The 14,310-nt window shown below is 47.6% G+C and overlaps 1 protein-coding gene and 2 non-coding genes across 3 annotated transcripts in view; 2 read left to right on the top strand and 1 right to left on the bottom strand.

The window, feature by feature from the left end:
* The window catches only part of LOC140189013 (uncharacterized), a 1,003,756-nt gene that overhangs the window by 571,246 nt on the left and 418,200 nt on the right, over positions 1 to 14,310 (top strand). The window lies entirely within an intron of this gene.
* trnan-guu (transfer RNA asparagine (anticodon GUU)) lies at positions 8,298 to 8,371 on the top strand. The gene has a single exon. It is a non-coding gene; the product is annotated as a tRNA-Asn (tRNA).
* On the bottom strand, positions 10,491 to 10,562 carry trnag-ucc (transfer RNA glycine (anticodon UCC)). The gene has a single exon. It is a non-coding gene; the product is annotated as a tRNA-Gly (tRNA).

Genomic DNA, 14,310 nt, shown 5'->3' with positions numbered 1-14,310 from the left:
ATGACAGAACGAACCAGCAATGCAGACACTGTCGTCTAACGCCCGTCATCCTGGATTCCCTACTGATTGTATACACGCCCCGCACCCGCCTAGGTCGTCCTTTGTACTGGAGAGCGTTTTCGGTCGCTCCGAGACTCCCATAGAGTGGGGTGTGGTAATGTCATGGTCCGGTCATGAAGTCCGCCTTCCGGTTCACGGTCCCGTCCGTGGACTCCGTACTCCGTGTCTTCCGGCTGTCCCTTATTTCAGTTTGGCTTAATCATACGCCCCTGATGCTCGTCTTGGGCTGGGAATATAAGTGTCCCTGGGTTCGAGTCAAGTTGCTGATTCGTCCCGTCATTATCCCGTCCTCGCCTCCGCGGGGTAAGTCACGCAGTCTTTGCTGTTAGCCTGAGGCTGGACTGTTCCATTCCCTTCCCCTTCCTTTGGAAGCCTTGCCTGCAACCTGTGTTTAGAACCTTGCCTGCAACCTGTGTCTGGAGCCTTTGCCTGCAACTTGTATCTGGAGCCTTGACTGCAGTCTTTGTCTAGAGCCTTGCCTGCAGACTTTGTCTAGAGCCTTGCCTGCAACCTTGTCAAGTTCTACCACCAGATTGAGACCGGAGCTTGGTGTCCATGTTGGAACTGACCCTGTGTCCACGCCTTCGCTAGGTAGGTCCGGACGTTAGCTGCTACCTAGTTATCGAAACCGTCTCGTTGTGCTCCGCATTCTGTGTAGAGCCACGGTCACAAGTCCTGTTCCCAAAGGGAGTTCCTGGCTCTGTGTTCCGTGTAGAACTCCCGGCCCTTAGTCCTGCTGTCCAGCAGAGGGGTTGGCATTTGCTCCTTGTCCCTGTGTTACTGTCTCTCTAGTACAGTGCTCCGTGTTCTCGTGCTCTAGACTAAAGCTCTGTGTTCCTGTCCTTTCCAAGTCCAAGGTTCTGTGTTCTGCGTTCCTGTCGTCCCAAGTCCAAGGCTCGGCAGTTCCTGAATCTCAAGTCAAGGCTTCGTGTTCTCGTCCGGATCATGTGCCTCGTACTGTCCATGTGTTTCGTCCTGTGCTGGAGTTACCTCGTTCTGTACTGGAGTTCCCTCGTCTTGCTCAGGAGTCTCTCGTTCTGTCCTGTCGCCTCGCCTATGTCCTGTCTCCCAAGACCACGTCAAGTGTTCGCCTAGTTCCGGAGTCCGAGCCCGATCCAAGACCAAGGTTTTGGGTTCTTGTCCTGTCTCTGGCTCAGAGCCCGAACCCAAGCTTCTTCCTGTCCTCGCCTCGTTATGCCCTCGCCTCGAAGAAACCAAGCCTCGTCATGTCCTCGCCTTGAAGAACCCAAGCCTTGTCGTGTCCTCACCTTGAAGAACCCAAGCCTTGTCGTGTCCTCACCTCGAAGAACCCAAGCCATGAAATACCCAAGCCATGAAGAACCCAGGCCATGTCCAGTCCTGAGCCACGTCATGTTCTCGCCTCGTTCCGGGGTCCGAGCCCAAGTCAAGACCCAGGTTTTGCGTTCTGGTCGAGTCTCTGGATCGGAGTCCAAACCCAGGTGACTAGTTCCCAGTTCCTTGTCCTGGTGCCGCGTGCTTTGCCAATGTCCTAGCACAGGTGTGTGTTCTTGTCCCAGCTCGCTAGTGAAGTCCTGATCCCAGAAATTCAGTGTCTGTGTCTCGCAATTGTGTCCGCCACCAGCGCCGCCCTTATGACACATTTCTTTAATATTTTAGGCAATATTACTTTTTTTGTGTTTCCATCTTTTACAGTTTCAAAATAACAAAAAAAAGGAAAAGTACACGAAGCAAAGATTTGCGCACCCTGCATGGTCAGTACTTAGTGGCACCCTCATTGGCAAGTATCACAGCTTGTAAACGCTTTCTGTAGCCAGCTAAGTGTCCTTCAATTCAGGTTTGGGGGATTTTCCCCCATTCTTCCTTGCAAAAGTCTTCTAGTTCTGTCAGATTCTTGGACCGTATTGCATACACTGTTCTTTTGAGGTCTACCCACAGATTTTCGATTATATTCATGACGGGTGACTGTGAGCGCCATGGCAAACCCTCCAGCTTGTGCCTCTTGGGGTTGTCCATTCTGGATTTTGAGGTGTGTTTAGAATCATTATCCTGTTGTAGAAGCCATCCTCTTTTCATCTTCAGCTTTTTTACAGACGATGTGATGTTTGTTTCCAGAATGTGCTGGTATTTAATTGAATTCATGCTTCACTCTGCCAGTGAAATTTTCCCCGTGCCACAGGCTGCAACACAAGCCCAAAGCATGATCTATCTACCACCGTGTTTAACAGTTGGATTGGTGTTCTTTTCATGAAATTCTGCACCCTTTCCTCTCCAAACATACCTTTGCTGATTGCGGCAAAAATATTCTATTTTAATTTCATCAGTCCACAGAACTTGTTTCAAAAATGCATCAGGCTTTTTCAGTTGTTCCTTAGCAAACTCCTGACGCTGAATTTTGTAGTGAGGAAGCTGGAAAGGTTTTCTTCTGATGACTCTTCCATGAAGGTCATATGTGTGCAAGTGTCGCTGCACAGTAGAACAGTGCACCACCACTCCAGATTCTGCTACATCTTCCTCAAGATCTTTTGCAGTCAAACAGTGGTTTCGATTTGCCTTTATAGCAATCCTATGAGCAGTTCTTTCAGAAAGTTTTAGTGGTCTTCCAGACCTCTACTTGACCTCCACCGTTCCTGTTAACTGCCATTTCTTGATTACTTTACGAACTGAGGAAACGGATACCTGAAAACGCTTTGCTATCTTCTTATATCCTTCTTCTGCTTTGTGGGCATCATTTGTTTTAATTTTCAGAGTGCTAGGCAGCTGCTTAGAGGAACCCACGGCTGCTGATTGTTGGGACAAGGTTTGAGGAGTCAGGGTATTTGTAAAACTTTGAAATTTGCATCACCTCGCCTTTCCTCACGATGACTTTGAACAGGCCATAGCCCTAACAAGCTAATTAAGGTCTGAGATCTTGATAAAGGTTATCTGAGAGCTTAAATCTCTGGGGTGCCCAGATTTCTGCATGTTGCTCTTTTCCTTTTTTTTTCACCCTAAAACTGTAGAAAACAAAAATAATACACTAATCTTGCTTAAAATATTGCAAAGAATGTTTCAACTTTACCTTTATGACTCTTTGGAACTCAGTTCATCCTCTACTCACTTAACTATTCACAGTAACAGATATTTTGACCAGAGGTGCCCAAACTTTTGCATGCCACAGCACATTATCTGCCAATATTGGTAAAAACTGTGTAGGAACGCAAACGTTTCCCGCTGGGGTAGTCCAAATTCCTAGGTCGTGGTCTTTCTGGCACCCTATCTGGGACTACAGTTTGCGCTCCTATGAGAGGTCTCCCCCTGAAAAATAGGTACCACCCGCATGTCTGGCAAACACATTCTGCTTAAGTCACGGAAGGTTGATTGACGGGAACCGGAGGGGCTACAACTACCGAGGATCGTGCCGCTCTTTTTGCTGTCTTATCAGTCAAAGCATTGCCTTTAGTGACCCGGTCGGGCATGCGGGAATGGACCGACAGTTTATAATAGCCAAAACTCGAGGTAGCTGTAGAACGGTGAGTAAGTTGTTTATAATGGAGGCATTACAATTGGGGTGGCCAGAGATTGTCACAAATCTCCCATGTTCCAAGAGAGCCCCGCAGTCATATCCAATTCCAAATGCATAACAGGAATCTGTATAAACGTTCGCACTTTTGTCTGTTGCTCGGATACAGACACGAGTCAGAGCAAACAGCTCAGTCTTCTGGGCTGCGACAGCTGCTTCAAAAGAGGTCTGGTCAATTATTTCACTGTTCGTCACTATTGCATGGCCAGAATATCGTTTTCCTGCTGGAGCCACAAAAGAGCTTCTATCTTCAAAAAAACGTTGCCTCTGGCTTGAGGTGGGTATCGTGGAATAGATGGAAGAGTCTGTCCTTCTTTCACGGTGATCCGGACAATGGGGCAGTTGGTGCCGCCGACTTCATGGCCTGCAATTGCCCAGAAATGGGGTACAACGTCTTGGGTTCAGTCAATATCAAAATAATGTCTTACCAGATGTTCCGTACTCACCTCAAACTCCTTCCATTATCGGAGTTGGCCCGCGGCCAAGTTTTGCTATTCTCCCTCGGTGCTGGAGGCTTGTTTCGTCAAGGTGTAGGCAAGGAACCCTCGGATCTTTGGCTTGAACACAGGGAAAACCCTAAAGGTGGTATGGGGAACCACCGGTCCTGTCTATCGCCAAAGGAAATCAGGAACTTCGGCCATAAATGCACAGCCTTCTCTTCCTTTAACCTCTCCAATCACCGTGACTGGGAACGTCTGTCCCTCAAGGGCTGCATAATATTGGCTTCCCTCAGTTGAGCTACCTGTAGAGTAATAGCATAGAGTCACGTGAGGGTCGGCCGCTGGCAGAAGGGATTCAAACGCAGTGTTATCCAGATTATGTGACCACCACGGGGGGGGGGGGGGGGTGTATCGGAAATTGTAGAAGCTGTCGGTTGTTCACTCGTCCCAGGGGGATACACTTGTCTGTGCATAGAATCTCGACTTCCAACGGACAGTGCCGGTATCTCCCTGCTATATTACACCCCAGACTGGTGGTGACTGTAAATAAAACCTCACACTGGTTTCCCTGCAATTCCACCTGCAGTAAGTGAATACGTACGCTCCGTGCCTTCGAACCCAGACAGAGTGATTGTAGCGTCTGGTCGCTGGAGTCCCTTTTCCGATACTATTTCCTCATCGAGTGTGAATGTGGTTGCCCCGTATCAATCATAAAAGGAATTGTAATTCCACCAACTTGCAGTATCACATTGGGCTCTTCATGAGGCGTGGTTCTCACGGTAGGAAGCATCCTTGCTTGTCAATTTCCGAACGGGTTGCTGCCCCCGCCTGTCCCTTGGTAGGATTTTGCTGCCATTTCAGGCCCCCAGATATAGCCCTTTCGCTTCCTTCTTCCCGCTGAACATATTCACCTTTAATATTAGTTCCCTTCGGTGTTAGTCGGGATTCGAAAGTCGGGTCATAATAATATGTCAAGGCTCGTCGAATTCCATTCCAATCATTGTCAGGCCAATCCATATTACTTGGTTTAATTACGTTGGCTAACTTAATTGGTAAGCATTGGAGGAGTAAAGAATTAAACCGGCGGGATGGATTCCCGTTATTAAAGGCTTGGTCTCCTGTGAAAGTGCAGTAGCAGGCTACAAATCGCTCCCAATAGTCTGGTTCCGATTCCCCAGGCTTAGTTTTGAATTCATGTACTTTAGAGATGTTTACAGGTTGCTGGGGAGCTCGTTCCAAGGCTTGAATAATCTGGTCTGTCTGTTCATTCTCATTATGGTTTCCCGCCTGTAAGTCCTGATCGGTTTGGTATCATAATTCTGCCTTCCATTTCTGCCCCTTATCAGCTGAGAGAATCATGCAGCAGAGACCGAATAAGTCTTGCGGGGTGGCATTATACATTTGTATAGTACTGCGGACATACTGAGCAAACTGTACTGTTTGTTTTTCTATCTGGGGCCTGATTCATGATCATTATCAGTTTTGGAGGTTTCCATGGTGCACACACAGGAATCACTAAGGGCTGTCTCTCCTCCTCCTCGTGGATTGAACAGCATTCCGGTTGGCAGTTGTCTTTATGGAGCCGGTAACTCTGGTGTTTTATTGGATTCTTCCCTCCTGTCTCGGAATAATCCTCGGTATTCCCTTTCTGGATCTCAGGGTATAGGTACCTCCCCTTCCCTGCAGCCGCTGTTTTATCCGAACGGCCACCGTATCTGATTACTGGGAGGATTGGGATTCGAGAGCACTGGGTGTACTTGGGCCCTGGGAAGGTGGGGGGGGGGGGGGTACGGTGGATGCCCACTCCTCATCACGGTCACTGTCCTCAAACAGGACCGGTATGCCAGACATGGTTCGGGATCCCTTGTTTCCCTATTATTTCGAAGTCTAGACTAAGCTTCCTGCCCTTATGTCCTATCTAGGCCGGCATTGGTTTGCTTACGTTGTTTTTCCTGCTCTCCTTTTAGGCGCCCATACACCCATTCACACTCCACTTTTCACGTCTCCCAACTTTTTGGCGTTCCTTCTGCCGTACATACCTCTATTCCTTTGTCACAAGCATTGTTCCTGCAAATTGCTAATAATATACTGTTCCACTTTACATCTTCCTTTTCCTTCCATTCCCTTTTCAAAAATTTCCATTTCTTTCCACAGTTTTTTGTGCATATCAAGTTTACTGCTTGTTCTCATGATGTAATATCCCAGGTTCCACCGCCAGTGGCCACATTTTGTTCCTCAATTTCTTATTCAGTGCTGCACTCAAATTTCCCAATTTTTTTCCCTCGTCTGGAAAACTCTCACACATATGGTGTAGGGCTCCCCTGGCCCACTCGTATCAATCGACTGCAATTGACCCATGTTCTCTAAGTAATTTACATGGCACAAGGCCTCCTGCTCAATCGATAAATCAGAGAAATTTACCCGGCTTGGTACCTCCTCCCCAATTAGTAAAATTTACCCGGTACTTCTGCCTCCTGCCCACTTGATAAAATTTACCCGGTACCGCCTCCTGCCCACTTAGTAAAGTTTGCCAACTTTATACCAATCTCCCGACAAATTCTTTCCCGATCCCGTCAAGGTATGCAATGGGTGGTGGACCGTAGCTCCAAAAGAATTAACGCAGAGGGACTAAATGTAAAATATCTGTTGGGCGTTCGGTCGGTCTCCGCAGTCCCCAGAGTGGTCCAGCCGCTTACTCAGCCCGTCTGCTTAATACTCCCTATATTGGGATCCTGTTCGCGACGCCAAATGTTAAAGTCGAATCTGAATAAAACTCGGGACACCAGCTTCTTCTCGTCACCACAGTTTATTGCGCACTCCCATGCAGGAGTTTGAGCCACGGTTGTCAAAGGGAATGCACGGCCCTGCTGCTACCATCTGACAAGTGGACTACTTTAGTCAGGTTACAGTCGTATATTCATGCATAGTAAGCCCCATACATTACTATGCCAGTTGTTATTAGAACTGGTACGCCCACCAAGTCTGTTGGTGCAAAACTTAATTACTTCGAAGGGAGTAGAAATAGAGCCAGACTTTCCAGTGTGGGCAAAGTGGAAAATCTGGAAAATATTTTCCTGCATCAGTTAAATCCTGGTGATAAATGTTCCTCACCCCAACACAATCAGACCGAATTGGGAGCTTTACACAAGACACAGCTGAATCGGAAGCGATTCCGTGACCTCTCCCGTCGCACAGTAAGAAGTGTGTGAGTGAAAAGCGCCGGTGCCACAGTCAACGAACAAATATCGGGTGACCCTTAGTATCCTGTGCTCGGACATCCTAACGACAGACAGCTCTTTCGCATTGGATTTTCATTAGTTTAGTGGTTAGCAACCCCGTCTGTCACAGGGAAGACGGGGGTTATTTTCTCCTACAGGGAAACGGTTTTGCTGTGTCCATATTAAATGGAATTGCAACTCGAATTTTCAGCGTAAATTGAAAATAGTTAAAGAGGTTAAATCCGAGTTTGGGGTTGAAGTGATCGGCTCTTTGGGGATGTGGAACAGTCGATCTGCAGTGACCCGGGAAGGGAGGGTCCATCGAAAGGGAAGGACTTTGTGTTCAGCTTCGTGAAATCTCCCCTCAGCGACTCTGTATCTCGGAGTTATTCGGCGTAACACACGGTGACGTGGAACACTTTTTCCAGAAATATTTGCTTCATCTGCCTCTGCCACATTGTAAAAGTTAAACAAAGGCTGCTCTTGCATTTGATTTAAGGTTTACAGTTCAAAGAGTCAGAAAGGAGAGGGCGAGTGGAATCGGTGCCCTCATCCAGCTCAGGTCACCCTGCAGAGACTCCGTGAGACTCCTTCCGCCTAACTGCGAGCTCGGAGCTGTGAAAGTTCATCGACCTGAAACGTGAACTCGGTTTCTCCCTCCACAGACGCTGCCTAAACTGCGGAGTATTTCCGGCAGTTTCAGCGTTTAGTTCAGGAACAGTCCTGTTACTCTGACCCCGGGATCGATGCTGTCCTCATCCGTCCCGGGACAGAGTGATTACATCCCATGTAAAATGTCCTTTCCTGAGGAGTCTGTACTCATGGCCGAATGTTTTATCAATGCACTGGGAATTCAATGGTATTTCCGCTTCTAATTCTGAAAAGTATGTGGTTCCAGCGTTTTCTGTTTTACGTTGTCCGTCACCCTCTGAGGCAAACCATTCATGCAGATTGTGGAAAGCCGAGTATAAAGCATGGATTACCATTCAGCATCTTCCAACGCCGGAATGGACAATTTATGGAAGCCTTTTCCAACTTGTCTCTGTGGCGCAATCGGTCAGCGCGTTCGGCTGTTAACCGAAAGGTTGGTGGTTCGAGCCCACCCAGGGACGCTGGTGATCCAGCAGCTTTTACTGTGCGTTGCAGTGCCAGCCGGGAAACGCTGCGTTGCCTGGAGATCGGCGTTCCCTGTTACTGCCGCATCACGTTCAGCGGGAATTAAAATTGTTTGTGTCACGGACCGAGATACAGTGAAAAGCTTCTTTTTCACACTGTTCATGGAGATCAAATCATTACACAGTGTATTGAGAGAGAACAATATAAAACAATAACAAAATGTGGAATAAAAGTTAACAGCGACAGAGAAAGCAGAGTGCAGATAAGTAATCAGTACAGTACAGCATCATAACGGGGTATATTGCGTGTCAAGTGTCCATCTGATCCTACCCGGGACCCATCTGTATACCAGACCCAACCAGCTTCTCCCCAGCACCATTCACCTCCGTCTGGCGGAACTTGTCCCCACTCAACCATTTCTCCTTCAGCTCCTCCATTTCCTTCAAACAAAAGGTGCAACCACAGACATTGGCATGAGTTCCAGATATGCCCGTCTGTTTGTCGGCTACGTGGAACAGTCCATCATGATAGTCTATCAGTCTATCAGGGTTCGTCTTGTCCTCACCACCACCCCCCGCCCCCCACCCACCGCCCAGCCTCCACCTCCAGCACACAATTCTCTGTAACTTCCGCCATCTCCGGCGGGATCCCACCAGAAAATACTGCATTCCTCCCCCCGCCCCCTACTCTCTGCAGTGATCCGTTCCCTATGTAAATCCCACGTACGTTCACCGCTCCCCACCGATCTCTCTCCTGGTACTTATCCTTGCAAGTGGAACAAGTGCTACACCTGTCCCTGCATATCCTCCCTCGTTACCATTCAGCGCTCCAAGCAATCCTTCCAGGTGAGGCGACACTTCACCTGTGAGTATTTTCCTGTCATCTACTGTATCCAGTGCTCCCGTTGTGGCCTTCTTAATATCGGTGAGACTTGACAAAGATTGGGAGACCCTTTTGCAGAGCACCTGCACTACGTCCACCAGAAAGAGCGAGATCTCCCAGTGGCCACCCATTTTAATTCCACTTCTCACTCCAATTCCTACATCTCAGCCCGTGGCCTCCTGTATTGTCGCCATGAGGCTACACTCAGGTTGGAGGAGCAACACATGATATTCGTCTGGGTAGCCTCCAACCTCATGGCATGAATATCGATTTCTCCAACTTCTGCTAATGTCCCCTCCTTCACCAAACTCCATTCTCTTTTCCCTCTCTGACCTTATCTGTTACCTGCCCATCACCTCCCTCTGGTGTTCCTCCCCCTTCTCTTTCTTCCATGGCCTTTTGTCCTCTCCTATTCGATTCCTTGTTCTCCAGGCCGGTATGTCTTTCACCAATCAACGTTTCAAGTCTTTAATTCACCACTCCATACACCCCCCCCCACCAGGTTCACCTATTATCACCTCGTGTTTGCTCCTCCCCTCCCCTCGCCATATAACTCTGATTCCTCATTGTTTTTTTTTTTTGCTCTCCAGACCGGACGAAAGGACTCGGTCCGAAACGTCGACTGTTTTTCATTCCTCAGATGCTGCCTGGCCTGCTGAGTTCCTCCAACGTTTTCTGTATTGCTTGGATTTCCATCATCCGCTGATTTTCTCTTTGTGCCTATATCCATGTCGCTCCACGCTCACATATTCATGTGCCCATCTAAACACATCGCTTATCTTCCGTCTCTGAACCTGGCAGCCCGTTTCAAGCACCCACCCCACTCTGTCTAAAATCATGTTCTTTACACTTTCTCCCACTAGAATTTATTCCCTCTAGAATTTCAAACGCTTACCATGGGAAATCAATTTTGACTATCTGCCTATATACCTCATTATTTTCTACCTCAAAATTCGGTCAAGTTTCCTCTCGGGCTCTGACATTCCAATGAAGGGAAACAAGCTCCAACACTTTAATCAGGCAACACTTTGCAAATCCTGCCGATCCTTCCTGTGAAGTGTCCATTCTTGTAGAATCTGGTATAAAGTCAGAACAGGATTTAACGCGAAACTCTTGAGGAACGATAATTCCATCTCTGATCCATGATTCTTGAATAAATCTTACACGATTACTTGGCTGGTTCTGCGTAGATCTTGTTCAATGATTTGTTTTGTAGTCTAAAACTGTACAATCTGCGATGGCCGGGAATCAAATCCGGGTCAACTGCTTGGAAGGCAGCTATGCTCACCACTATACCACCATCGCTCAATGACGATGCAAAGGATTTGAGTAGTGAGGTGTCTCCCATAGTTCCATATGACGTTCAGTGCCCGAGCTGCTTTCTGTCGGATCATTCCTCACTCTGTTGCAGGTCGTATTCTGGTAAATTAATGTCGCCATCCCCAACAGACCAGAGTTATGTCACCCACGGCGAGCATAATCCAGGAGTCAGACTGAGTTAGAACCGAGCCCTGAACGAGTCGAAGAGCCGTTAATGGAATGCTGCTTCGCGCATCACTAAATAGATAAATAAATCCTGATTATAATTGTCCTTTCAAACCACACTCTGATAGAGTCCCTTCCTTTGGCCAGTCCTTGAACACAGTAAGTGACTGAATCGCGAAAGAATCCTGAGACTCCACCAGTCACACAGTGAGAAGGGGATGAATAAAAAGCGTCCTATCCACACTCAACAAACAAACGTCAGGGTGACTCTATGAGCTCTCCTGTACACTGAAATCCGTGTGACAGATTCCATATCCTTGTATATCCTCGTCAGTTTAGTGGTTAGTATCCCCGCCCGCCATATGGGAGATAGGGTTCAATTCCCCGATGGGGAGACTGTTTCCTGATTCAAATAATAACTGGATGTACAAGTCATTTTTGAGCCAACAAAAAAAAAAAAAAAAACTTTTGAAATGTTGATTGAGACGATGGAACAAGTCTGCAGTGAGCCTGGAACGTGAGAGTTTTCCGAGAAGCGTTAGGTTCAACCTCTTTATCCAGATGTTCCCTCAGCAAGTCTGTATCTCAGCGCCGATCGGAGTTACACTCAGTGACCGAATCCGTCACTCCGAACACATTAAACCGGGACTATTGCTGTGAGTTATCAACGCCCAGCCCGTCCCCTTCAGTGCGTATGTGTGACTGTATGGAGAAGACAGGCAAAGGAACGCATGAAACAATTTGTAGAGAACAATCCGAGTGGACATATGTTTAATTGTGGGTTTATATCCATGCCGCCCGTCCTGCAGTTCCCAAAACCTCTGCTCAGAGTCTCATAAAGCGAATTGGGGGAAGGTCTGGCTGAGCTTCGATCAGTGCTGACAGTCGAACGCATGCGCGGCGTGGCTCCGCCCTTGTACCTGATTGACACTGTACAGCAGAAGACATTAATTTACCTCACCCAACGGCCGCAGCGGCTTTAAAGCAGCTGGGAGTGGGGAGTACCCAGGCCCGAAGCGGTAAATTGAGGTGGTGGAGCGGAGAGATCCGGGGGACACACCGGCCCGGCAATCGCAACTGAGCTCAAGAAGGCGACCGGTCACGGGGCGAGGGGGAGACAACCGGAGTGTGTTAGGGCGACAGTGATCGATGTTGGGAAATTCAGAGGGGATATTCTGTTATAGTATGGAATGGATTTTGGCAAGAAATACAAGGACAATGCTTCGAAGGAACGGGTTTGGATGAGGAGGGTCCTCCGGTAAGGGCAGAAGGACTGGGGTAGAAGATGCTGTGGGTTTCACGGTAATGATCACTTTCATATCTTATTGTGATAAACATCTTCATCCTGGTCGACTAACTAAGGGAATTCAGAAGGATATTGGTAAAGTCAGCAACATGTCTAAGCAATGGTCTGGTATCGGCTACACGTGCTGATTCAAAACAACAGGAGAAAATACTGAAAATGAAGACTCTGGACGGAAGTAAAATTGTCAGTACGTTGTGTGAGAAACGAAGGTTCGGGGTGTTATTTCAGTAGTACCCTTATGTGTTTGTGTACGGGGGATAGTAGGACAACCTACGACGGGGTAAGGTAGCTTTGGCTAAGAGATTGCAGACTTGGAGAGAAGGAGAAGTGGTTCCCTGTTCCCTTGATTTTTTTTTCTGATGAATGGCGACCGTAAAACGTATATTTAGGCTGCATTATTTATTCTGTCAGACGGTATGACAGAATAACTAAGTTAAAACAGAGATAGATAGGTTCTTGATCAGCCAGGGCATCGAAAGGTATGGGGAGAAGGCAGGGGAGTGGGGATGACTGGAAAAATTGGATCAGTATAGGCTGCCTTAGCTATGTTTCACCCACTTCAACTGAAACTGGCTCCGCTCTCCCAGGAGCTCCCAACTGACATGCAAATATTTAATGCACAGCTCCCAGACGCCACAATATTCTCCTGCTATTCCCAGCCGAACCACCAGTGGGCGCTCGCTGACTGACATCTGAGAAAATACAGTAAAACATTTACTTCACTTGTAAACATTGATGTTAGCAAAGAATGAGAGGAAAGTGAAACGCTGATATCCTAGTGAGGCTGAAAAACTGAAAATATTAGACAACAAAACAGAACGTCTAAATAGTCTCCCAAAAGTTACATCTTCCTTTGGTCCAGCATCTCTAATATGCCCGCCGACTGCAATAGCTGCTGCACCATCGTCACAGCATGGGGCTGTAAGCCAAGTGACAGTGTAAGCGGTACAGGAGATGTGGATAATCAGAGAAATGAAAATGAGAAGAAAAATTCTACTCAAACAGATGGTGATAATGATGACCAGACTTTGTTTGATGAACAAGCACCACAGCATGATGACAGTCCTACAGCTGAGACAGGTGAGGGAGATGCCGCCACCAGCACACCAGACAGAGAGAAAGCCCCACTAACATTCATAGAGACCGACCCCGCACGTTGGGCCAACGCATATTACCAGTGACCAATGGATCGACATTGTTAGGAGAGGTCCCGTTCAGTTAGAGGACTTTAACTTTCCACAGAGCCAATCACGCCGTCGTTTTACCAAGGGCAGATATTTTATGAAGATGAAAAATGGAGAAACCATTCGCAGATCATGGTTAGTCTACTCAAGATCATCTGATTCAATATTCTGTTTCTGCAGTAGCATATTTAGGAAACGAAATCACAGTCTCACTTGCGGAGGTTTCAGAGTGTGGGAGCGACTCACTCTCACACACCAGGATCATGATAAGTCAAATGCTCACAGTGACAACATGGATAGCTGGCGTGAATTGGAAACGCGCTTAATAAAGCACAGTGCCATTGACAACACGCACCAAGAAATGCAAATGGCGGTGGGATGGGGGGGGGGACACTGGAATGACGTCATGAAGTGGTTTATTTCCATAGTCTGTCACCTTGCAGCACGAAACCTCGCTTTCCGTGCCCACAATCCCACCCTACATGAACCAAATAATGGGAACTTTCTCGGGCTGGTGGAGCTGCTTGCCGAGTTCGACCCAGTGATGAGCGAACATGTCAGACGAGCAGAGAAAAAAAAATTGCAGAACACTACATAGGGAAACTATACAAAATGAGTTAATCACACTTACTGGAGACAAGACACTGGAAGCGATGACAGAGAGAGTAAAACAATCACGTTGGTACTCGGTGATAATGGACTGCGCCACTGACGCTGCACACACAGAGCAGCTCTCTGTGACACTGCGCATTGTCACATGACAAGTCAATGTCGGAGCTGCTGGTAGTGAGTATCTTTTCAGTATCCTACCAGTGCCTGACGCAACGGGTTCAGGCAGAACCCACGTGTTCTTAACGCAGATGTAGAAGTTAAGATTAAAATTCCCAAAATGCAGGGAGCAGGCATATGATAAAGGGAGCAATACGCGGGGGGAAAATAGCGGGGTGCAGAAGAGGGTACTAGATATTAACAAAAAAAAAACACTGTTCATGCCATGCGCTAGCCACAGCCTAAACCTAGTCATCGTTGATGCTGCAAAATCAACTGTGGAGTCTGTGAGATTCTTTGGCGTGCTGTA

The sequence above is a fragment of the Mobula birostris genome, chromosome 28, assembly GCF_030028105.1.
Source record: "Mobula birostris isolate sMobBir1 chromosome 28, sMobBir1.hap1, whole genome shotgun sequence".
Classification (NCBI taxonomy): Eukaryota; Metazoa; Chordata; class Chondrichthyes; order Myliobatiformes; family Myliobatidae; genus Mobula; species Mobula birostris.
The sequence above is the reverse complement of the archived record's forward strand: the minus strand, read 5'-3'. Positions and strand labels throughout refer to the sequence as shown.